Source organism: Rattus norvegicus, chromosome Y (genome assembly GCF_021556685.1).
Source record: "Rattus norvegicus strain SHRSP/BbbUtx chromosome Y, alternate assembly SHRSP_T2T, whole genome shotgun sequence".
Classification (NCBI taxonomy): domain Eukaryota; kingdom Metazoa; phylum Chordata; class Mammalia; order Rodentia; family Muridae; genus Rattus; species Rattus norvegicus.
In genome coordinates, this window is record NC_141555.1 from 12,975,615 (window position 1) to 13,001,110 (window position 25,496).

A 25,496-nucleotide genomic window follows, 5' to 3' on the forward strand; every position below is an offset into this window, starting at 1 on the left:
TCATGAACAATATTAAGAAAAGAGAAATTTAATGCCTATGCAGTGATACTCCTGCTAAGAAAACATGTTCTATAAAGAGACAGGAACCATTAAGTTACAAATACCAGCTGTCATATTGAAGGTTGTGGCTTGAAGGGTTATGATGTTCTTTGTTTGATCCTTCTTCACTATCATGGTTCACTTTAAACATCTTAAAAAGCTTCTCTGATGGCGTCGTTACTGTGCAGACATCAAGATGTGCCTTGCCTTTCATTCTATGCATTAAAACCAGTAATCATTTATTTCTCAAATGATTATTTGATTTGATTTTATCTTCAAAAATAATGAGTCTTGAGGAAATGATACCTTTTTTGTGTGGGTTTAACTATTCATAATAGCAATTAGAGAGTAATTGGGGCCCAACACACGCACAGGGTGGTTGGAGAGATTATACCTGTGGCAACACGAAAGCATATAATTGAGTGGGTTGATCTGTTTTTCTGCATAACATTGATAACTAGTTAATGATAATAATGGGTAAAAAATTTAGATACAATCAAGGTTTTCTTTTCCTTAATTTGAATGATTGCTTATGCAGCATGTGAAACTGAACTCAGACCCATGGTAAACCTTCTGCCTGAGCTTCATTAGTGCCATGACTATGAGTTTGCATCATCTTTTTAAATATTTGGACAATTTCCTCAATGCTTAGCAAACTTTTGAAAATCCCCTAGGGGTTGGGGATTTAGCTCAGTAGTAAAGCACTTGCCTATCAAGCCAAGGCCCTGAGTTTGGTCCCCAGATCTGAGAGAAAAAAAAAAGAAAATCTCCGGGTGTTAAGAGAGAAAGTATTAGATATGAAAATCTGTGAGAATAAATCACTTCTAAGCTTTGATTTTTGTGACTACAAAAAATAATATTGACTCTGATGTAACTGATTGTCTAAAAGTATTAAACTATCAATATCTCTCATCTGAAAGAATTCTTCTAATGGCTTACTGCTCTGTCTTACAGGAGATGAATGTCAAGAATGTCAATTGCTCTTTGTGGCAGGAAAAGGGCTTGTCTGTCAAATGATTTGCAATTGCCAAGATCTTTGAAGTTCCTGGAGAATGCTTCCTTTTCTTCACCCTCATTCTGCTCTCATAGTCTTTGCTATCTACACAAGTCCATCTCTACACACCCCCATATACATCTTTCTGGTGAACTTATGTATTCTAGAAATTGCTTATACTGGCTCTGTCATACCAAAGATGTGGAGAGCCTTGTAAGTGAGATCTGAGGAATCACTCAGGAGGGATGTGCCACACAAATGGCACTTTTAGGTATAACTGAGTGCTGCCTATTGGAAGCCATGGACTTTGGCCACTGTATGGCCCCGCTTCACTTTGCAACCCAAATGAGTCCTGAGGCATGTATCCATTTGGCAATTGTTTCATGGTTAATAAGTTGCCTTTTAGGGTTGGGATAAAACTACTTGAGACCCAAATCTATCCACACACAAACACAAACACACATACACACAGAAACACACACACACTCACACACAGAGACACATTCACAACTGCTCTTACCTTCAAGTTTACTTACATACTTACACACACACACACACACACACACACACACACCTGCTTCTTACCTTCAAGTAGACTTATTTTCACATTAATTTGTTTATTCACTTTACATGCTGCACACTGCCCCCTCCAGTTCACCCCTTCTCACAATCCTTCCCCCAGCCCTTTCTCCTCTGATCAGGAGGGGACCCCACGGGTATCTCCTCACCTTGCATATCCAGTCTCTTTGATCCCATCCTCTGCTACTGAGGCAAGACACAGCACCCTAGATGGATAGGGGTGTGGAGGTAGAGGTCCAGAAAGAGGCAGAGAGCTGGGGTAAGAGATGCCCATGTTTCAATAGGTGTTTCCTTAGCTGAGACTCACAGCCTCAGTGATATGGAACTGAATAAGCCTTCTCCTGTCGCCAGAGAGCAACACAAATGGAATGATTGAGACACCAACTTTTGACCCAAAATTTATTGTGACCACAAGTAATGAAAGGGCAGTGCATAGAGCAGAGACTGAGGAATGATCAACCAATGGTTTATGCAGATTAAGGCCCACCCCATGGATGAGCACCAATCCCTGGCACTATTAAAGACACTCTGTTATGCTTGGAGAAAGGAGTCTAGCATTGCTTCCCTCTGAGAGACTCCACTGTGCTGACTCAGACAGAAGCACACATCCACTAACCCAACCACAGAAGGAGCTTGGGGATTCTGACAGAAGAAGAGAATGAAAAGTATTATGGCCTCTAAGGGCATAGGCACTCCACAGTCTTTGTCTTCATGTGGGTTCCAAACAACTAGAACTGGGCTTTCCCAAACATGTTGTCTATAGATGGGACTTCTGTGTCTTTAAAGTTCATTTATTTATTTACTCACATTACATTCCAAAATCGGTGCTCCAACTTCAAGGTATGCCAACACCCATTGTCGGGTAACCAGTAAAAAGACAAAGCTACACATTTCGTACCTATGTCCTAGGGGGCTCACATTCAGTTCATTTTCACTCTTTGGTTGGTGGTTCAGTCTTTGGCAAACAAGAGCCCCCTTGAGTTGACTCTATTGGTCTATCTGTGGACTCCCTCATATTATCTGGGCCTTGATTCTTCACCTGTTTTTTTTTAAAGACTCCCCAAGCTCCAGTTAATGTTTGGTGGTGAATCTTTACACTTGTTTCTCTCAGCTGTTTTGTGGAGTCACTCAGAGGACAGTTACGTTAGGATTCTGTATGCAAGCATGATATCTTTAATAGTGTCAGCGATCAGTGATTGCCCACCGTGTAGGTCTCAATCTGTGCTAACCATTGGTTGGGAGTTCCTCCATGTCTGCTCTATCTATCTTTGTCTCTGTAGGTCTTGTAGGCTGTGTTCATTTTGGATTGAAGGTTTTGTGGGTGGTTTTTTTCCTTGTCACATCACTGGGAGTCATGCATGGCTACAGAAGTGGCAAATTAAAAATCTGTATCCCCATTGCTAGTGTCACCCCAATAGACACCCTGGGGATTTGCCTTTCCCAGGTCTCACACTTCCTAGACATGCACACCCCACACTTGTGATTTCCATTCCTTTTCCCTGCATTCACTATACCTAATTCCTCCAAACCCACTATACCTAATTCCTCCTACACACTCCCTTCTCTAGCTCCCTTCCCATTCAATTTCCTCCCTCCCTCCATCTGCCTCAGTATATATTCTGCTGAATGCATTTTAAAGTCAATATTTAGGAAAAAACACTGTGTAAGTATAGGAAGTATTTCAGAAGTATTTGTGGTCGATGTTTAGGCAAGATATGAACATATTAAATTTTATAGAGGCCAAAATTACTACATATGTTGATAGAAGAGTCACTGTCTTTATTACATTCAACATGAAGGAAAACCATTTACATATTCTATTAAGTTATACAAGGGAATCTGTTAAAAGAGTTACACACATCACACAACTTTATTACTTTGAAAGCTCTCTTTATTGCAAATATTTACAAAATAAAAAATACAAAGGTTGAAATTCATGTGAGTGTACTTTGTTGTAAAGATAAAGTTTATATATACAGGTTGATGACAACAGTCATCTCAAATTCACAGGGCATAAATACATCAGGGAGTTCTCTATTACCTTACCTGTCTTCTTTCCTTTATTCCTGGTGAAGACTCTTCTCATTACAGTCCCTGCTGTGAGATATCAGTAAATGCCTGAGTGTCTACAACCCAGAATACATCGATAGAAAAGATAAAAGACAACATCTCCAAATAGTATACACAATCGAAACTTTCTTGTAGATCTTGAAACAAAATGCAAAGAACAAATCCACATCCTAGGATATTACCACATATAGGGAACAGTAGCTGTAGGAAGCATTCTCAGGGGATTTTAAACATCTGCACCTAAGACTGAAACTGCCTCCGTGAACATGAAGATTTCTTCCTTTATCAAGAAAGTCAGTCTGTCTCTTGAATAGTCTGAGGATTTGGAGTCTGTGAATGAAATTGGTCGGGTTGTCTCTGAATAGCCTTTCCTTCATTCTCTGAACATTTCTTGTCTTTGCATTTTTTAGGCTTTGGACAGTTATAGGTTAAAGATTTTGACCTCGGTGGGCATCAACTGCACTTCACAGGTGTGCATGTCTAGCTACAGGAGGAAGACTTGTGGTTCTATCACTTTTCTGCCTAGTATTTCAACTACCATCTTCCCAGTAAATTTATGGGATCCTCTTGCATCCCTGGCATCTGTGACTTTCCTGGGGATACCCAATTTCACCACCCACCACTGATGTTTATTGTAATTTATTCCAATTTTCCTCTACATTTTTCTCTTTTCTCTTTATATTGTTTCTATTCCCTCCATTTTGTCCATCCATATCTACTTCTAGCAAGGTCCCTCCATCACTCTGTCTTTCATTATCATTTTGTTCTCACTTCTTAGTGGATTGCAAGTATCCGCAGTATTGCCTTCTAATATGTTACCCTCCATGTGATAAATGATTTGAGTATTGGGTATATTGATCTTTGGGGCTAACATCCACTTCTCAATAAGTACATCCCATGTTATGTCCTTTTCGATCTCTGTTACTTCGCTAATTTCCAGGTCATTCCATTTGCCTACAAAGTTCTTGGTTTCTTCATTTTTAATACCTGAGTTGTATTTCTTTGTTTAAATAGAGCACACTTTCTCTATTTATTTCTCAGTTGAGATAACATATATCATGACAGTTTGTAGCATTTTAGTAATATAAGTAAGGCTGCTATGAATATGTTCAACCACATGTCACTGTTATATGTGGATCATGTTTGAGTATTTGCGTTGAAGTGAGTGGTGAACCCGTGTCTTCAGTCAATGCTATTTGCAATATTTCCTAAACCTCCACATTGATATCCAAAGTGGCTATACAGATACCAATCCCACCAGCAGTGGAGGAGTGTTCCACTTTCTCTACATCCTAGCCTATTCTGCTACTGCATTAGTTTTTTGTCTTAGTCACACTGATTCGTGTAATGTAGACTCTCAAGTTTATTTCAATTTGCATTTTTCTGATAACTAAGAATGTTGAACATTTCTTGATATGTTTCTCAGCTACTGGGATACCTCAGTTGAGAATTTGTGGATTAGCTGTCTAACCCAGTTTAAAATTTGGGTTACTGGTTGTGTGGGAATTTAACTTTCTGATTATTTCTATATTTTTTATTATGGCACTATACCAGACATAGGGTTTTTTAAAGTTTTTTCCAAATGTGTAGATTTCTGTTTTGTCCTATGGGCAGTGTACTTTGCTTTAAAGAAAAATTTGAGATTGATGAGATTTCATATATTGACTGGTGATCTTTGAGCCTGAACCTTTGGTAATTTGTCCTGAAAATTTTCTCCTGTGCAAATGTGATTTAGGCATTTTCTGACACTTTCCCTTCTGTTGGTTTCTGCACATATGTTTTTTATAGACTTCCTTGATGCACTTAGACTTGAACTTTTAAGAAATAGATAGAAATGGATCAATTAGCACTCAGCTATATCCAGACCAGTAGTTAGGGTAGCATCATTTCTTAAAATGCTTTCTGTTATGTACAAAATACTTAGTCATCAGGTAAATGCAAATCAAAACAATCCTGTGATTCCACTTCACATCAGTCAGAATGGCTAAGATCAAAAACCTAGGTGATAGCATATGCTTGAGAGAATGTGGAGGAAGAGGACCATTCCTCCATTGTTGTTGGGTTTGCAAACTGGTATAACCTCTTTGAAAATCTGTCCTGAGTTTCCTCAAAAATTGTACATTGCACTGCCTGAAGACCCAGATATATATATATATATATATATATATATATATATATATATATATATATATATATATATATATATATATCCTGGGTATATACCCAAAAGATGCTCCAACATTCAACAAAAAAACATGTTACTCTATGTTCATATCAGCCTTATTCATAATATTCAGAAGCTGGAAAGAACCAAGATGCCCTTTACCTGAGGAATGGATACAGAAAATGACATATATTTACACAAAGTACTACTACTCAACTATTAAAAACAATGAGTGCATGAAATTCATAGTCAAATGGATGGACCTAGAAAACATCATCCTAAGTGATGTTTCCCAATCACAGAAATAAACACAATGTATGCACTCATTGATAGGTTGATATTAGCTCAAATGCTCTACCTTACAATGCACAGACCATATGAAACTCAAGAAGGAGGACAAAAATGCTTAAAAGGGTAATTAAAATATCCATTATAGGTGTAAGGAGGCATTGTTTTTAGGAGACTGAAGGAATAGCCATTCAGAGTCTGCTGGACATGTGCCCCCATATATATATATATATTTATATATTTATATACTTAATATATATAAAAACTTAATAAGATTGATGAAGCTAAGAAGTGCATGCTGGCATGAACTGTACATTGAGCCCTCCTTAGAAACACAGCCAGAGCATGTGAAACACAGAGACGATGCCAGCAGCAAACCTCTGAGCTAAGCATAGGACCCCCTGTGGAGGAATTAAAGGAAGAAGTGAAGGAGCTGAAGGAACTTGCAAACTCAAAAGAAAATCTACCAGCCAACCAGATCTTCCAGGTACTAAACTACAAACCAAAGACTATACATGATCTGACCCTTGGCTCCAACTGCATATGTAGCAGTGAATAGCCTTGTTGAGGCACCATTGTGAAGGCCTTGGTCCTACTAAGGATGAATGCTTTATGTAGGGGAAAGTACGGAAGGATGCTTTAAGGAAAGGAATGGATGTGGAGGGGACAACCACATTATAGAATGGTAGGGGGAGAGGTTCGGGCTGATGGACTGGAACACCAGAAAAGGAATAAAATTTGTAATGTAAATAGTAAATACCCAATTTAATGAAAATGGAAAAAAGTGTAATCTTACACGTCAAAAATCTTAATCTTAAATAAATATAGCTTTTGAGATTTTAAAACATTTATTTCCTATGGAGATTAATATTGTGTATGCACATAGAATACAATTGCTCAACACTATATTAGCTATGTATATGGAGCCTGAGAACTCAAATGTTCTAGAAATATCTTTCAGAATAATTTTAAAAAGTTTTTCAATTATTTCTAGATTTATCTGACACTTCTTTATTGCTATGTCCAGTGCTGTTAAAAGATACAGAAATGTTACTTATTATTTTTACAAACATTGTTACACATATTCCACCACTGATTCAATATGAATTAGTGTGGATATTATAAGATATTATTAACCTGTTGTCTTCCTATAAAAGTAAATTCTGTACCTATTCATTTATTGGAACTTTGATTTTTTTTATTGTATGAAATATCAAAATCTACATTTGCTTGCCATTGTCATTTACTAAAAATATTAATTTAATTTAATTGATTGTAATATGGCCGACATGTAGTGGACCATGGGAGATATGTAAGCATTGCTGAAAAGCGTACAGTCTCCTCTTTCTTAAGCTTGGTATGTATCAAAATCAGAAAGGTAGAATGACTGATATTGATATGTAAAAACAAAGTAATTACATATGGTGTGCTATGCTGTGAAAATGATAAGCAAGCTCAATATTTAAGATTTTTATGTTTAAAGGGAACAAAGTTATGTTAGATTGCTTTTAATGGATATCCTTCTGAGGAGATAATTGGGCCTTAGTTATGAATGCCCACAAATATGATACACTGCTATGCTTATTATTTAAATTAATAATATCTGGAGGAAGCAAATCCTGTATGAAGTTTCACCCACTATATCCCTGGTTTGAGATTTGATATGTCAGAGATTAAAAAGGTTATCTTTGGTTACTTATTGAATTTTGTTTAATTAAATGAATGTTTTCAAAAAGAAATAATAAAGAATATAGCCATACCTGAACAAATTTTTTGTCACATGTTTTTGTTAGTGTTCTCACTCTGTGTAATTTCACTATAGGGTCAAGCAATATTGTTACTATATATGAGTCATTCATCACATTTTCTTATCCACTAACCTTCAGCATGTTCTAATTGACAACATCCATATTGAAACCTGTACCAACTTTTAACTGTATTTCTTTTTCTGCCCTATTACAATATGATACCATTTTTCCGGTATTTACCATGGATTTGTAAATAAACCTACTTATTTAGTCTACTCAGAATCACTTGTAAATATTGTTCAACAACTTTCACTCAATATGAAAGTACAGGTCTTTTACTTTTTTGTTTACAATTGCATGAAGCACTTCCCTGCATGAGGTCTTCTACATGCTCTGCTTTCTCTTCCAGAAGTATTCTTCCTATGCTTCCTTTCACATGAAGCTTTCTCCCACTCCCTCCCCCAGTCTACAAGACCTCTCCACTTCCTGGGGACTCATGTCTCTTGATGGTTAAGTGCATCTTTTCTTGTTGTGTCCAGAACCATCACTCCAGTCTTAGAGGCCTCATATTAGCTGGTGCATGATGCTGCATTAATGGCTCAGTGTCTGAAAAAAACACTGGGGTCCAGGTTAGTTAACAATGCTGGACTTCCTACAGGGTTGCTCCCCTACTCAGCTTTCTCTAGCTTTTCCCTAGTTTGACCACAGGGCTTAGCAGCTTCTGTTCATTGGGTGAGTCTAATTTTCTGCATCTGACTCTTTCAGCTGCTTGTTGGGACTTTCAGAAGGCAATCATGTCAGGTCCGTTTTGTAAACATGACAAACCATGAGTAATAGTGTCAGACCTTGGAGGCCTCTACTTAATCTGGTTCTCAGATATGGTGGGTCATTGGAATTTCTTTTACACAGGCTCTTCTCTCTTTTTGTACCTGAAGTTCTTCAAACAGGAATAAATATGGGTCAGAGTTTTGATATGTGGATGGCAACCTTATCCCTCACTTTATGCTCTGTCTTCCTCATGGAGGTAGTATCTACAAGTTCCCTCTACCCACTCCAGGATTTTTCACTGAGTCCTGATAGTATCTTAAACTCCCAGGTCTCTGGAATATTCTAGAGCCACCGCCCACCTACAAACATTTAACTCCTGAGATTGCCTGTTTCCATTCATTCTGCTGGCACTCAGGACTACAGTTGTTCTCCCCACGAATACCTGATCATGTTACCCTCTTTCCTTTACTGTCTCCTTTCTCACCCACGTCCCTCACTTTTCCCTTCTGTGGTTCATTCCTTCTCCCTCTCAAGTGGGATTGAGATTCCTCATTTTGGCTGTTCAGCTTGCTCAACTTTTTTCCTTTTATAAACTTTTATAAACTATTTTTCCTTTTATAAAAATTGCAGGGTTTGGGGATTTAGCTCAGCAGTAGAGCGGTTCCCTATTGAGCGCAAGGTCCTTGGTTCAACTCCCAGCTATGAAAAAAAAAAGAAAAGAAAAAAATTGAATATTTTTGTTTACATTTTAAATATTATTCACATTCCCAGTTTTCCAGTCATAAGAGTCCCTGCCCTTCCCTCACCAGTTCTTCTATATAGGTGTTCCCCGTCACCAACCACTCCCTTTCCCAGCACCCCCTGACATTCCACTACACTGGGTATTCCAGGTTTTGTAGGCCTAAGAGCTTCTCCTCCCATTGATGTCCAACAAGGCCATTCTCTGCTACATATGCAGTTGGAGCCATAGTTCTGTCCAAGTACAGTCTTTGAGTATTGGTTTAGTACCAGAAAGCTATGGGTCGTTGGCATTGTTGATCTTATGGGCTTGAAAGCCCATTCAGTCCTGGTAATCCTTTCTCCAAATTTACTAACAAGAGGTTCATTTGCATTCCATTGGTTTGCCAATAACCTTCACTTCTGTATTTGACATGCTCTACCTGGGTCTCTCAGGAAAGGTCTATATCTGTTTCCTGGCAGCATGCATTTCTTAGCCTCATCAATCTTATGTAGTTTTGGGGCAGATCTATCTATCTATCTATCTATCTATCTATCTATCTATCTATCTATCTATCTATCTATCTATGTGTGTATGTTTCTCATATATATATATATATATATATATATATATATATATATATATATATATATATAGTGACTCCTACAGCTATGTTGTTAGGTGGAATTTTAGGATGGATTCTGTGGAACTAGGTCAAAAATGTGGAATCAGCAAAGGCCAATGCCAGTCAGACTCCCTCCGGTTATTATGAACCTATTGAAGTTGAGGTTTCTCTGGACATCAAGCCATTCCTCTTCCTGCCCACTCTCCTGATTCTTGTGTTTGGCCTGAAGAAAGAATCATGGTAAAACCTCCAAAACCCTTGAGTCTGGCCTTCGGAACACAAGAAGGTAGATATTATAAACTGGTATCTAATGGGACTAGAGATCCACATTCTATATTCCATGATGTCCTCCGGTTTATTGATGTCTCATAATTTTTGGATAAAATAAGTATTTGGGAATTTATCATTTGAATTAGGTACACAATATTTACACTGTTATACTCACTCTATATCTGGCCAGGATTTGTTCCTAATCCATTGCAAAAATTGGAATTGCAAAACAGAATTTTTGACTACACATGCTGGAACATATATAATGTCCCCTGACAATGAATTTGGTTTGGTCAGAAGGGAAAATACTGGGCTTTGGGAAACAGAGAAAGCCTACGAAATTGAAGTGTATGTCACAGGGATCTACCTGGGAATAGAATTATTATCCAGAATAAACTCTTCCACGCCATGTTCCAAGATCTTTTCTACCCATGCCACGTGCCTAACTAACTTTTTTCATTCAGAGCATTTAACCACTACTCAATCAGAAAAAATTCTCGAGCTTTAGAGAGATGAATCATGTAATGGTTTCTACTGTGTTACAGGTGACTCTCCTGGAAAGGGCACCTTCAAATCTGGTCAATGTAAGGAAAGCTTTCTAGAGGTAGGGTATGGCAATTCTCAGTGACATCATCATTAGGCCCTCCATGAAAAACCTATTGAATCCTGGAGAGACCTAGCTTCTTCTGTGACGTCTCAAGTGTTGTCTTGACAGCAACTGCCTCTCAGATATTCCTTCCATGTATCTATGGTTTACTAATTGGCCTATAATTAAGAGTAAAGAGCCATTTGGGAGGGAGAACAAATAGAATGAAGAGATCAGAGTTGGGGAGAAGGAAGCTGGCCTTCTGTCTTGGCATAAAAAAAAGAAGAAATATGTGGATCTTGGGAAAACACCCTGGGAAGGTGGCTTTAGTTCTTTTGTTCTATGTGTTAACCAAGTTCATGGAGAAGTTGCTGAACATCATAAAGACCTTTGGGCAGATGGTAAAGTTTCTAGATTCCCCTTTTTGATTTTGATGGTCCTGTGTATTTTATGGCTGATGGTAAATGTTTCTCAGGGAGAGTGCTAGAACCAGATTGATTTTTAGATGCTTTAGAAGACATGGAATTTTTCTGATATACTTAGGCTAATGGCACAAGGTATACATGATTTTTTTTTCGATGTCGACTTTCCCTCAGACTTTTGGAAATACAAAAAAAAAAAGGTTTTGTATTTTTGAAGTCTAGTTTGCACTATGAGAAATCACGCTGAGCATGGAGAACACTTTCTTGGAGCCCTAGAGAGGGTTTAAGAAATTCCCTCCAACCCTAGGGCAGATGGTGAACATGCCTTTTTGGTAGAAGGAGGAGTTACTTGAAAATCTTGGGACAATATGGAATGTCCAGCCTGACCTAGTAAGGATTGGCAACTTTCCACAATACCTTCGTCATTTTTGGAAAATTCCATGGCACTTTGAACAGATGGAGAAGATGTAGGACTTACCTGAGGAGCAATTGTAGCTTTTGGTGTCTCTTTGGCACGAGAAAATGGCACAAGATCCCTTTTGTCAGAAGGGGAAAGGTTGAAACTGTTGTCCTTAAGGAGAAATTTCTCAAGACTCCATCAGAAGGATCAAATCTTAACCCTTTGTTTCTAGAAACTGGATGCCTGTGGTCCATTTTGTTAGAGAGAGAATGTCGACTATTTCTCCGCAGTGTGGACATGTGAATTAAATCTACTTGCGTAAATGGTGATAATTTTAAAGCATGCTGATCAGAGGCAGTAGATCCTAAGGCATTTTTCTCAGATGAAGAAGGTCTTATGTACCTTGTATAAGTGTAGAACTCCTGACTGTGACATCAGAATGGGGGGAAGGTATTAGAGCTACCTCTGAAGATGTGACCTCTCATAGAGCACCATGGTCATATGTGAGAGGTCTAAGAGACCTCTCATGAGCAGATAAGAATGTTTCTAGATATCGTTGTGTAATTGTGGAAGTTCCAAGAAAAATTACTTCTGCTGGAGAATTGGAAACAGACTTTTGATTAAAGTGTCAGGTTCCCTAGCCTGCTTGATAGGCAAAACAGATTCCAAGGCCCCTTCAGAAGATAAGGTAAAATCCAGAGCCTTTGAGGTATTTGGCCGATGTTCTGGGTCTGCTTGTGCGTGTAAAGAAGGACTGACAACCCTTTGTGCATATTTGGAAGAGTGTGTAGCATCTTCTGTAGTTGGGGAAGATAGCTGATCTTGAGGAGATAAGGAAGTGCCCATAGTCTTTTGTGAAGGTTACAAAGGTTGGGTGCATTCTTTTGCACAAATGGAATTCAAGGAATCTGTGTCAACTGATGTCAAGGATGCTACAGACACTGCTGTTTGCATATCATGTTCAATCACTCCTGGTTCACATATGGTTTGATCTATAACCTTCTCTACAGATGGAATATGTCCTAGAACATCTTTTGTACATGTGTCACATCCATAAGCCATTTGTAAATATGTGGCTGTGGGTAGAACTCCTTTTGTAGATTTTTCCTGTCCCAGAGTCTGTTTTTGAGATAGAGTACTACTTAGAGAATTCTACTCAGTTTTGGCAAATTCTAGCATCTCTGATGTATATGTGGAAAATTTTGGAGTTTCTTCTTTCAGGACAGAATGATCTAGGGTTTCCTGAGGAGGTAAGGAATGTTTTATCTTCCCTGCACATTGTATAATTATGGAGTCTGCATTGCTCATTGACTGTGTGTTGTGATAAACTTGGCCATTTTGGGCCTGATGAAAAGTCAGTGCCGCGCCTGCAGCAGAGATAACCGAGCTCCCGGGCAGACATGACGCCTGAGTGGGAGCCGGTTCGAGGGTTCGCACCACACGTGGTTAAGCCCCCTGCTTGCATGCGGCGGACTCCAAGAAGATGTGCACCTAGACTTGCCCCCTGCTGCAAACTTGGCTCTGGGCTGATGGGCATCTGGGTCATGGGAAAGATCGTTGTCAGCACTTATTTCTTTATTTTTTCTTTGTTTGATTCTGAATATGATCTTGGCAAGACAGAGACTTCCTTTAATAATAGGACAGAAGGTCATGATCTATTTTTGATCACTAATACCACAAGCTTTCCTGCTTCCTCTTTACAACAGACAGAGCCTCTGATGACAGGGACTCCAAGGTTGCAGATTATGTCTTCTCTTATAGATAAGGAAATATAAGATTTAACAAAGATTATACTTATAAGGATAGTGATGATTCTTCTATTAGGGTGTTGGTAGAACTGTTGAAAAATGATTCCTTGAGCTTTCGGTCGGCTATGAATATTTTACAGAGTATAGAAACAGGTGGTGGCAACCAGGTACTTACAGGGGACCATATGTGCATCGACCAACAGATGCTCCATTATCATATACTGGAGAATATGATTTGAATTTTCATAGGTGGGTTACTAAGGATGGATATAAGGTCAGGTATTTGTCATTGCCTTGGTCAGAAAGATTGGCAAGAGCCCGTCCTCCTTGGTGTGTGCTCTCAGAAGAAGAGAAATGGGAGGTAAGGTCACAGATCATCAGATACTTTAGACAGGGTTCAGGCATACAATATTCTTGCCCCAAGCCTTGGATGTACATCTACAGGACTAACAAAGATGGGATCAAAGGGTTAACTAGAGAGATCGAACTAGGTGCACAGACCTGATGGCGTAAGATATGCCAGACTTGTGGTCCCCTGAAACTTCCTCCTTGATGTGACAAACGGAAAACTAGACTAGTCTGGCTGACTGCGGCTCGTCTGAAAAAAAAAGCAAGCTATACCTTTTTGCAGAAAAATCAAATGTTCTTGGCCATGGTCCAAGATTGTTATGCAATGAAAATTGTGTATAAATATCTGATGCTCTCTTAGTAAAGTTGCAACAGCTGACCACACTCTCTCTGTGTCTGTGTCTCTGTTCGACATCCGGTCTCCACTCCACGAGTGTCCTCAACAGGGGTCCCTCCGCGGATCCTTGGAACCTCCAACATTGCCGACCGCGGCAAGTCAGGAGGCTCCTTTTGGGTGGTAGAGGATATTTGAATAATTCTCTGTTGTATAGGGAGATTGTGAAAACCTGTTGTTAAGAGGGAGCATCTTTGAGTTTCCTCCTACAACAGAAATATTTGGGTTCCCTTGGCATTGCTACAGAATATATTAATCTAATTTTCTGAGGGACAATAGAGTTAAGAAGACGTCTTTCACCTGCTTCTGTGGATGAGGACAACCCTCGTGCCCCGCTGAAAGATTTGTAAGATCGTGGAAGCACTGGGGGGTGGGAGATGGTCAGGGTGCTAGATAATATTATGTATGTCCAGAAGGCACAAGAGTCCCTTGGGTGGACTCAGAATTTTCTACCACATCTTGTGTGGGTGGGGAACTCTCAAGAGTCCCTTCTGAAACTCGCAATGATCCTTGATCTAATGGTGTACATGCAGAAAGTTTTGTCTCTGCATGGGCTGGTATGTGTGTTATGAAGTTCACATGGGGAATTTTGACAGTATTTTGCCCCCCTTGGACCATAAAAGATGATTTAAGCCCATTTTTTTAATAGTGGAGGACATTGAAGGTCCTCTTGATTTAATAGGGAAGTTCTGAAATCCCCTTTGTCAGCAGAATCAGGTTTCTAACTCACTTTACTGGAAGCAGATTTCATAAGGCACTGTGGTGGAGATGGGGTATATCTTTGACTGTCTTTGTGAATAGACATAGCTCTCTGCCCTGCTTTGGCAGATGTCGAAGGTATTCAAGTCTCTAGTGGAGAAGGGGCAGGACTTAATCCATTTGTGGAATATGAGAAATCACGGAGATTACTTTTAAGAGAGGAAGTTTTGCACCCCTCTTTGTCTGATGGGGCCTGTTGTACCTCCCCTTGACCAGAGGTGTCTTCTCCAACACACTTTGGATAAAAATTGGAAAGATTGGAGACCTGTAGGATGGGGAATGAATATTTGAAACTCCTTTTGAAACTCTGTGGGACAGAGAGCTGATCAACCAGAAGTGTGGGCAATACTGAGACCTCAGGGATGGAGAAACTGTCACTTCTGCCCACCTGGGCCCATATCCCTAGCCCAAGAGGAAACTGCATAGTGCCTCTGGACACATGAATATAGGAACAATCAAGCTCCAGGAGCCTTGCCGTCCAAAGTGGATGTGAACTGGTACAAACAGCAACCTACACCCAAATCTTATGTGGGATGGGGAAGACTTAGAACAATAAAGGAGCAGAAATCCCTTACACCTCTGCTCACATTTCTGACTCAAGAAAAAAAAAACTAATTCCATCTGGGCCTCATGTGCATAGGGCCCTAGTAGCAATAGGGGCTGGTCATTTCTGATTACGGCCGTCATGGAGGGCTGAAAGTCAGCCTGAGGAGTGACTTCATGCTTGAGACCAGATGTGAATTCATCTTTTCTGCTGGAAGTGACCTAACTGGTGGACTCAGGACAGGCAAAGGCAGAACTCCTCTGGCTTCACGAACGTCCAGTTTCTAGCTGGCTCATGAACCATCTTGATCCTGGCTGAGAGCTCCCTGCTCCTAGATGCCTTGGGAGAGAGAGAGCTGATCACCCAGGAGTGTTTATACTGAGTCTACATGGCACAGGGACTGACATTTCTGCCCACTACTGACTACATCTTTGGCCCAAGATGAAACTGCAAAGGGCCTCTGGACACAGGAATATAGGAGGAGTAAAGCAGGAGGAGCATGATGTTCCAGACTGTGCCTGGATCTGAACTGATCTGGTCAAACAGCTCCCTGTACCCAAATCCTGAGGGTGGGGAACTAGAACTTCAGAGGAGCAGACAGTCCTGGAAAACGAGAGGAGACTATTCTTGTCCAGATTACTGACTCAAGAGGAAAACATCCTGTGCCATCTGTGCCCCTCCCCCCACAGAGGGACCTAGGAGAAATATTGGAAGTTTCTTCTGGTTCCTGCCAACAGAAACAGCTGAAAGCCAGTGGAAAGGATTAACTGCATGCATGAGAGCAGAATATCCTGTTCCTATAATGGGGTAAAAAAAACAAACAAACAGGAATACAGATCTACAGCAGTCCTGACACATGAGTCTAGAGGATGGTCAAGGCACTGTCAGAAAGAACAAGATAAGCCTACTCCAGAGACAACCTGAGGGCGAGAGGAAAGCACAGGAAAGCAAACAACAGAAATATACAGACTACTTGGGCTTGTGAGAACCCAAATCTCCCACCAAAGCAAACAATGGATAACCAAACATAACAGAAAACAAGATCTAGATTTAAGTTCACATTTTATCATGACGATGGAGAATGTTAAGAAGGTCATAAATATCTCCCTTAAGAAAACATGACAACAGAACATACAGAAATAAACAAGTATAATCCCATAAAGAGGGAACACAAAAGTACTTTAAAGAACTACTGGAAAAATTACAAAACCATAGAATTAAATGAACAAAACAATCCAGGAGTTAAAAATGGAAATAGAAACAAAAAAAAAAAAAAACACAAAGGAAGACACCCCTGGAGATGAAAAACTTAGGAAAGGGACCAGGATTCATAGATGAGAGAATCACTTACAGGTTAAATGAGATAGAAGACATAATCTAATGATCAGATGTTCCATAGAAAACATTGACACAACTGTCCAAGATAATGTAAAACAGAAAAAGCTCCTTGCCTCAAACATACAGGAAATCCAGGACCCAATGAAAATATCAAACCTAAGGATAACAGGTATAGAAGAGAGTAAAGACTGCCAACATCAAGGGACAGTAATATTTTCAACAAAATTATAGAAGAAAACTTCCCTCATCTAAAGAAAGAGCTGCCCATAAACATACACAAATCCTACAGAATTCCAAATAGAGTGGACCAGAAAAGAAAATCCTTCCATCACATAATAGTCAAAACACCAAATGCACAAAACAAATAAAAATATTAAAAACTGTAAGGGAAATGGTTAAATAACATATAAAGTCAAACCTACCAAAATTGCACCAGAATTCTCACCAGAGACTATGAAAGCCAGAAGATCCTGGACAGATGTCATATAGACACTAAGAGAACAAAAACGCCAACCCAGGCTAATGTATCCAGCAAAACTCTCTATTAACACAGATGGAGAAACCAAGATAATCCATGACAAAACCAATTTTACACAATATCTTTCTACTTATCCAGTCCTACAAAGGACACTAACTGGCAAACACCAACACAAGGAGGCAAGTAAAATCATAGATAAAGCAAGAAATTAATCTTTCCACAACAAAGAGAAGAGAGGCACACAAACAAACTAACCTTCAGTTATGAGAATAACAGAAAGTAACCATCACTGTTCCTTAATATCTCTCAAATTCAATGGACTCAATTCCCCACTAAAAAGACAAAGATTGACAAACTGGATATGTAATGAGGACCCAGTGTTTTGCAGTACAGGAAACCCATTTCAGAGACACAGACAAACACTACATCAGAGTAAAAGACTGTAAAATAACTTTCCAAGCAAATGGTCTGAAGAAACAAGCTGGAGTAGCCATTCAAATATCTTATAAAATCTATTCAACCAAAAGTCATCAAAAAGCATAAGGAAGGACAAATCATATTCGTCAAAGGAAAAATTCACCAAGATGAACTTGAAGTCATACATATCTATGCTCCAAATACAAGGGCACCTTCATATATAAAAGAAACCTTAGTAAAGCTCAATGAACATATTGCACAGCAAATAATAATAGCAGGAGATTTCAAACCCTACTCTCATCACTAGACAGATCACAGAAACAGAAATTAAACAGAGACATAGAGAGACTAACAGAAGTTATAAACCAAATGACTTAACAGATATTTTAGAACATTCTATCATAAAACAAAAGGATATAACTTCTTCTCAAAACTTCATGGGACTTTCTCCAAAGATGATCATATAATGAGTCAAAAAGCAGGCCTCAAAGGATACAGAACGATAGAAATAATCCAATGCTTCCTAATAGACCACCATGGGCTAAGGCAGTTCAATAACAATTAGGAAAGAACACCCACTTATATATGGAAGTTGAACAATGCTCTAGTCAATGATAACTTCGTCAAAGAAGAAATGAAGAAAGACTTCTTAGAATTTATTGAAAATTAAGGTACAATATACCCGAACTTTTGGGACACAATGAAAGCTGTGCTAAAAGGAAAACTCATAGCTCTGAGTGCCTCCATAAAGAAACAGGAGAGAGCATACATCAGCAGCTCCACAGCACACCTAAAAGCTCTAGAACAAAAAGAAGCAAATATGCACAGGAATAGTAGAAGTCAGGAAATAATCAAACTCAGAGCTGATATCAACCAAGTAGAAAAAGGGGGACCATACAAAGAATGAGCAGAACCAAAAGCTGTTTCTTTGAGAAAATCAACAGGATACATTAAACCGTAACAAGACTAATCGGAGGGCACACAGTGTGGGTCCAAATTAAGAAAATCAGAAATGAAATGAGGGACATAACAGCAGAATAAGAGCAAATTAAAAAAGTCAACAGATCATCCAACAAAAGCCTATATTCAACAAAACTTGAACATCTTGAAAAAGGACAATTTTCTAGACAAATGTCAGGTACAAAGCTAAATTAGGAACAGAAAAACCATTTAAACAACGAATAACAGCTAAAGAAATACAAGCAATCATTAAAAGCCTCCCAACTAAAAAGAGTCCAGGATCAGATGGGTTTAGTGCAGAAATCTATCAAAATTCATAGAAAATTTCAAACCAATACTGTCCAAACAATTCCACAAACTTGAAACAGATGGAGCACTGACTAATTCCTTTTATGAAGCCACAATTACTCTTATTCTCAAACCACACAAAAAACCAACATAGAAAGAGAACTGCAGACCAATTTCCCTTATGAATGTCGATGCGAAAATACTCGATAAAAGTCTTGCAAATCGAGTCCAAGAACACATCAAAACAGTCATCCATCATGTTAAAGTAGGTTTTATCTCAGGAATGCAGGGATGGTTTTGTATATGGAAACCATCAACGTAATCCATTATATAATCACACTCAAAGATAAAAACCAAAAGATCCTTTCATTACGTGCTGAGAAAGCATTTGAAAAATTCAACACCCCTACATGATAAAACTCCTGGAAAGTATAGGAAATTAAGGACCATTCCTAAACATATACAGCAGACCAGTAGCTAACATTAAACTAAATGGAGAGAAACATGAAGCATTCCCACTAAAATCAGGGGCATGACAAGGCTGCCCACTCTCTCACAATTTATTCAATACAGTTCTAGAAATCTTAGCCAGAGGAAGTAGACAACAAAAGGAAGTCAAAAGGATATAGAATGGAAAGGAAGAAGTCAAAATAGCACTGTCTGTAGATGATATGATAGCATACTTAGTGAAATCAAAAGGACCACAAGAGAATTACTAAGCCTGATATATAATTTCAGCAAAGTGGCTGGGTATAAAAATGACTCTTTACAAAGCTAAACTAGCAGATAAAGAAACTAGGGATATGACACCCTTCAAAATATCCCAAAATAATATAAAATATCTCTGGGTGACTTTATCCAATTAAGTAAAATATTTGTACGAGAAGAACCTCAACTCTCTGAAGAAACTGAAGTATATCAGAAGATGGAAAAATCTCCCATTCTCATGGACTGGCAGGATTAATATAGTAAAAATGGCCATTATACCAAAAGTGATCTATAGATTCATTTCAATCCCCATAAAAATTCCAATCCAATTCTTCATAGAGTTATACAGAACAATTCATAATTCTTCTGGAATAACAAAAAAACCCAGGATAGCTAAAACTGACCTCAACAATAAAAGGCCTTCCTTGGGAATCACTATGTCAGAACTCAAGCAGTATTACAGAACAACAGTGATAAAAACTGTATGACATTGAGACAGAGGCAGGCAAATAAACCAGTGGAATAGATTTGAAGACCCAGTAATGAACCCAGACACCAATGGTCATGTAATTTTTGAGAAAGGAGGCAAAACCATCCAATGGGAAAAAAGATAGCATTTTCAGCAATTGGTGCTGGTTCAACAGGAGGTCAGCATGTAGAAGAAGGCAAATTGATCCATTCTTACTGCCATGTAGTATCCTTTAGTCCACTGGATCAAGGGCCTCCATGTCAAACCAGATAAACTCAAAATAATTGCAGAAAATTGGGGAAGCATCTTGAACACATGGGCAATGAAAAAATTTCCTTAAGAAAACACCAATGGCTCATGCTCTAAGATCAAGAATCGACAAATGCAAACTCATAAAATTACAAAGCTTCTGTACCGCAGAGAACACTGTGGTTAGCACAAAATGGCAACCAACAGATTGGGAAAAGATCTCTACCAACCCACAAGAGGTAGAGGGCTAATATCCAAAATATACAAAAAAATCATGAAGTTAGACTAAAGGGAGACAAATAACACTTGTAAAATGGGGTTCAGATCCAAACAAAGAAATCAGCTGAAGAATATCGAATGGCAGAGAAACACCTAAAGAAATGTTCAACATCTTTAGTCAAAAGGGAAATGCAAATCAAAACAACCCTGTGATTCAACCTCACACCAGTCAGCATGGCCAAGATGAAAACTCAGGTGATAAAAGATTTTGGGGAGGATGTGGAGAAAGAGGAACACTCCTCCATTGTTGGTGGGATTGCAGACTGGTACAAATATTCTGGAAATCAGTCTGGAGGTTCCTCAGAAAATTGGACATTGAACTACCAGAGGACCCAGCTATACCTCTCTTGGGCATATACCCATGAGCTGCCCCAACATCTAACAAAGACACATGCTCCACTATGTTCATAGCAGCCTTATTTATAATAGCAAGAAGCTGGAAAGAACCCAGATTTCTTCAACAGAGGAATGGATACAGAAAATATGATATATCTACACAATGCAATATTACACAGCTATCAAAAACAATGACTTTATGAAATTCATAGGCAAATGGTTGGATCTGGAAAATGTCATCCTGAATGAGGTAACCCAATCACAGTAAAACACACATGGCATGCACTCATTGATATGTGGCTTTTAGCCCAAATGCTTTAATTACCCTAGATGCACAGAATACATGAAGCTCATGAAAGTTCACCAAAATATGAATCCTTACTCCTTCTTTAAAAGTGAAACAAGAATATTCTTGTCAGTAAATAGGGTGGCAGTTTACAGAAGCTAAAGGAACACCCATTCAGAGCCTGCCCCATATGTGTCCCACACATATATAGCCAGCAAACTAGATAGGTTGGATGAAGCAAAGAAGTACAGGCCTACAGGAACCGGATTTAGATCTCTCCCGAGAGACAGAGCCAGAATACAGCAAATACGTAGGCAAATGTCAGCAGCAAACCACTGAGCTGAGAGTGTGACCCCCGATGAAGGAGTCAGAGCAAGGCCTGAAACATCTGAATGGGCTTTAGACCCCATATGAAAAAAATGCCAACCAACCAGAGCTTCCAGAGACTAAGCCACTACCCAAAGGCTATACATGGACTGACCCTGGGCTCCACATTTATAGATATCACTGAATGTCTATTAGAGGCACCAGTGAAAGGAGGAGTCTTTGTTCCTCCCAAGACTGAACCCACAGTAAATGGCATTGATGGGAGAAGGGCAGTAATGTGGGGGTGTATCGGGAGAGGAATACCCCTAGCGTTGGGGAGTGGGAGAGGCTAGGAAAATGTTAACCTGGGAACCTGGAAAGGGAATAACATTTGAAATGTAAATATGAAATCCCCAAGTTAATAAAGATTGAAGAAAAAAACACTTGGTCTGGAAGAGGAGAATATGGATCTGTGGGAAGAATTTTGGACACCTGGGCAAATGTGGAATAACCGTATAGAACATTGGAAACATTTGGTTATTTCTGGAAAGTCTTGGGTGGGTAGGAACATCTTGGAAAATGGGAGATCCAAGTTCTTCATGTCGAGATAGGGAAAGATGTTGGGAACCTGGAGTGTGTGGGGAAATTACCTGTCCCTGTTTGTCAGTAGTAGAGTCAGCAGAAGGTGGCCCAGGCACATTGTGATCTTCTTTGAATCTTTCAGTGTTCTCTCCAGTACTGTGTTTGGTAGATGTTGCAGGCACTCTGGCTACCAACTCGTCAAAGTCCATATGTTCTTCAAATGCAGTAGACCTAACCTGCTTTTTTTTCCAACTTCCCAAGAATGGGCACTAAAGATGAGGCCTCTCTTTTTCTAGTAGCAGGATGTAAAGCAGATGTTCTGGTATCCCTGGTCAGTCATTACTCAGTGATCTGTTATCCTTGGTCAGTGGATTACTCATGCCCTCATGAACCCTCAGAGGAAGTGGAACTGTCCATTTCTTCTTCTCCGTCAGTTCCTTCTGGGGTCTAGGGCCCTCTTATTGACTGAAGCCTTTATATGGTCTTTTAGTTTCTGAACCCTAACCCTAACCCTAACCCTAACCCTAACCCTAACCCTAACCCTAACCCTAACCCTAAACCTAACCCTAACCCTAACCCTAACCATAACCCTAACCCTAACCCTAACCCTAACCCTAACCCTTTATGTTACACGATCATCAGGCTTTTTTCATCTCTGGTCTTCATAGGGTTTTGTGCATCTGAACTTGGGTGGAGTCCATCTAAGGAGTCCCGGAGGTGCAAAGTGCTCTGGTCTCTGCTGTTGAAGTGCTTCTCCCATGGGGGTAGGATGTTGTTATCTGGTTGGGGGACACTGAAGGGGGTGCCAGGCGGCGGGGGCTGGGAATCTTTCAAGTGCTTCCCCCATTGGAGTCGGGTGTTATAATCTGCTTGGGGGACAGTGAAGGGGGTCCCAGGCAGCGGAGGCTGGAATACTTCAACTGATTCCCCTGTTGAACTCTGGTGTTTTAATCATCTTGGGGGACACTTAAGGGGTTCCCAGGCCATGGAGGCTGGGAAATCGGTGGTGCATTGTCAGAGGGTACAGTCCGGGATGAGGCTTGCTGGCCTCTCTCCACACATCTGGCCGTTTATTCGTTAAGGAAATTGAACAAGAGATGGCAAATGGGATACTACCACGTGAAGGGGCGGTGAATTTATTTGCCAGTGGTGAGTCTTGATGAGCATCAGTTGAGCTGTATACTTTGAGTATGGCTCTCTCTCCCGAGAGCTGTGGACAAGTCCGGAAGGCAAAGCAGGGAAATCTCGAGGGACTGTTGATCTCAGGAAATAATCAAAGCTCGAAAGGGGCTGTCCTCGAGTTTGCACCGGGTAGTAGCGAGGTCTCCACAGGGAAGTTCTGAGGTCTGCACGGGGCAGTCGCGAGGTATGCACGGGGCAGTCGCCAGGTCTGCATGGGCCAGTGAGGAGCTGCCTCACTCGTCAGTTCCATTTGTAGTAGTGGGGCAATCATCCATGCTTTCTGAATGAGGAGGAACACGGTCGACTCTCTTCCTTTGAGTCCAGAGTGCTACCTTCTCTTGTGCCCACTGGCACGGGCCATGACAAGGGATTCCTGAAGGAGCAACATGAATGGAAAGGGCAAAGTGTGCTTAGGAAACTGTGCTGTCAAGCGCCTCTTACACCTGCATTGATGCAGTGATGTGTCTTGGAACCTCCTAATCGAATGGGAAAGGCTGATCCAGACCCTTGGTCCTCAGAGACTTCAGTGACTAGAAAATCACTGGGGGACTGTGTTAGGGAGTGAACATGGGATAGGATTTGAATAGAACATAGAATGCGTGGGATTGATATTAGAATTCCTTGTGACTTCCAGGTTTTACTGTGATGGTTCTGCCTTGATGTCTCACTATTTTTTTCTTGTCCTAAAGCTCTTAATATTATTTCCATGATGACATTTTTGAAATATTGAGTATGCAACACAATGGAAATTATTTTCTCTAGTCACATATATTGAAATTCTAAATGTCTCTTGATATCGTACACAGTTGCCTGGCTAGAAATCCTGGGATGATTTCAATATTGGTAAGTTGATTGACCAAAAATTGTTTGTGTTCAAGCTTTGCTTGTAAATAATTCTTTTGGTGACCCCCAATTAGATTGCACAAATGTCTCCTGCCATTACAGACATATCTACAATCACCCTTGCTTGGAGTAAGGATTTAAGTGTTATGCCTTCTTTGAATGAAGAGGAAGACCTAAGGCTACACTCCTCAGAGAAACAAGAAATCAGGAACTGTAGGAAGAAATATGCATCGAGGCAACCATAAGTTTTCCAAGCTAACCTGTGCAGTAACATAATGTATAGAAAATACCACTCCTTTATGAATAGTATTATTTATCATTGTATTTGTTTTCATTTCAAATATTAACCCTTTTCCAATCCCCATTAATAAATCCCACCACCGCAAACTCCTCCTCTTTGTCTCTAAGAGGGTACCTCCCCCCACTCTCCTACTCATTCTTGCCTCACCTCTCTAAAATCACTCTTCTCTGAATCGCTCTTCTCTGGGACATCAAGCATCTAAAGGAGCAAGTGCTTCCCCTTCCACTGATGTGAGATGAGGCAGTTTTCTGCTACATATGTAGGGTACCAGACCATGTATATTCAATGGTTGGTGGTTAGGTCCATGGGAGCCCTGAGGGGTCTGGTTAATTGATATCGTTGTTCTACCTCTAATTACAATCCAATTCAGCTCCTTCAGCCCTTCCCCTACATCTTCCATTGGGATCTCTAGGCTCACTTCAGTGGTTGGGTGTGAATATCTGCATCTGTCTCAGTCAGGTGTTGGCAAAGCCTCTCAGAGGACAGGCATATCAGACTCCTGTTTCGAAGCACAGCTCAGCTGCAGCAACAGTGTCCACTTTGGTGTCTGCAGATCTCTGGATGGCCTTTCTTTCAGCCTCTGCTCCTTTTTTGCCCCTGAATTTCCATTATACAGGGATAACCGAGAATATATTTGAGATGGGTGAGTGGCCCATCCTTGCACTGGGGCCCATGTCTATCTACTTCAGGTGGTATCTTCTGATTCAATTTCATTGTTGTTGTGTATGTTGGCTAATGTCATCACTTTTGGGTCCAGGGAAGCAATCACATCCCTAGTATCTGGGACATCCTAGAGGTTACCCCCTTACCAGTGAGTGCATGCTATGTGCCTTTATTTGTGTTTGGGTTAATTAACTCAGGAAGATATTTTCTAATTTCATCCATTTGCCTATGAATTTCAAGAAGTCATTCTATTTAATATCTGAGTACCACACCATTGTGTAAATGTACCACGTTATCTTTTCTCTTTTGAGGGACATCTGGGTTCTTTCCAGCTTCGGTCTTCTATA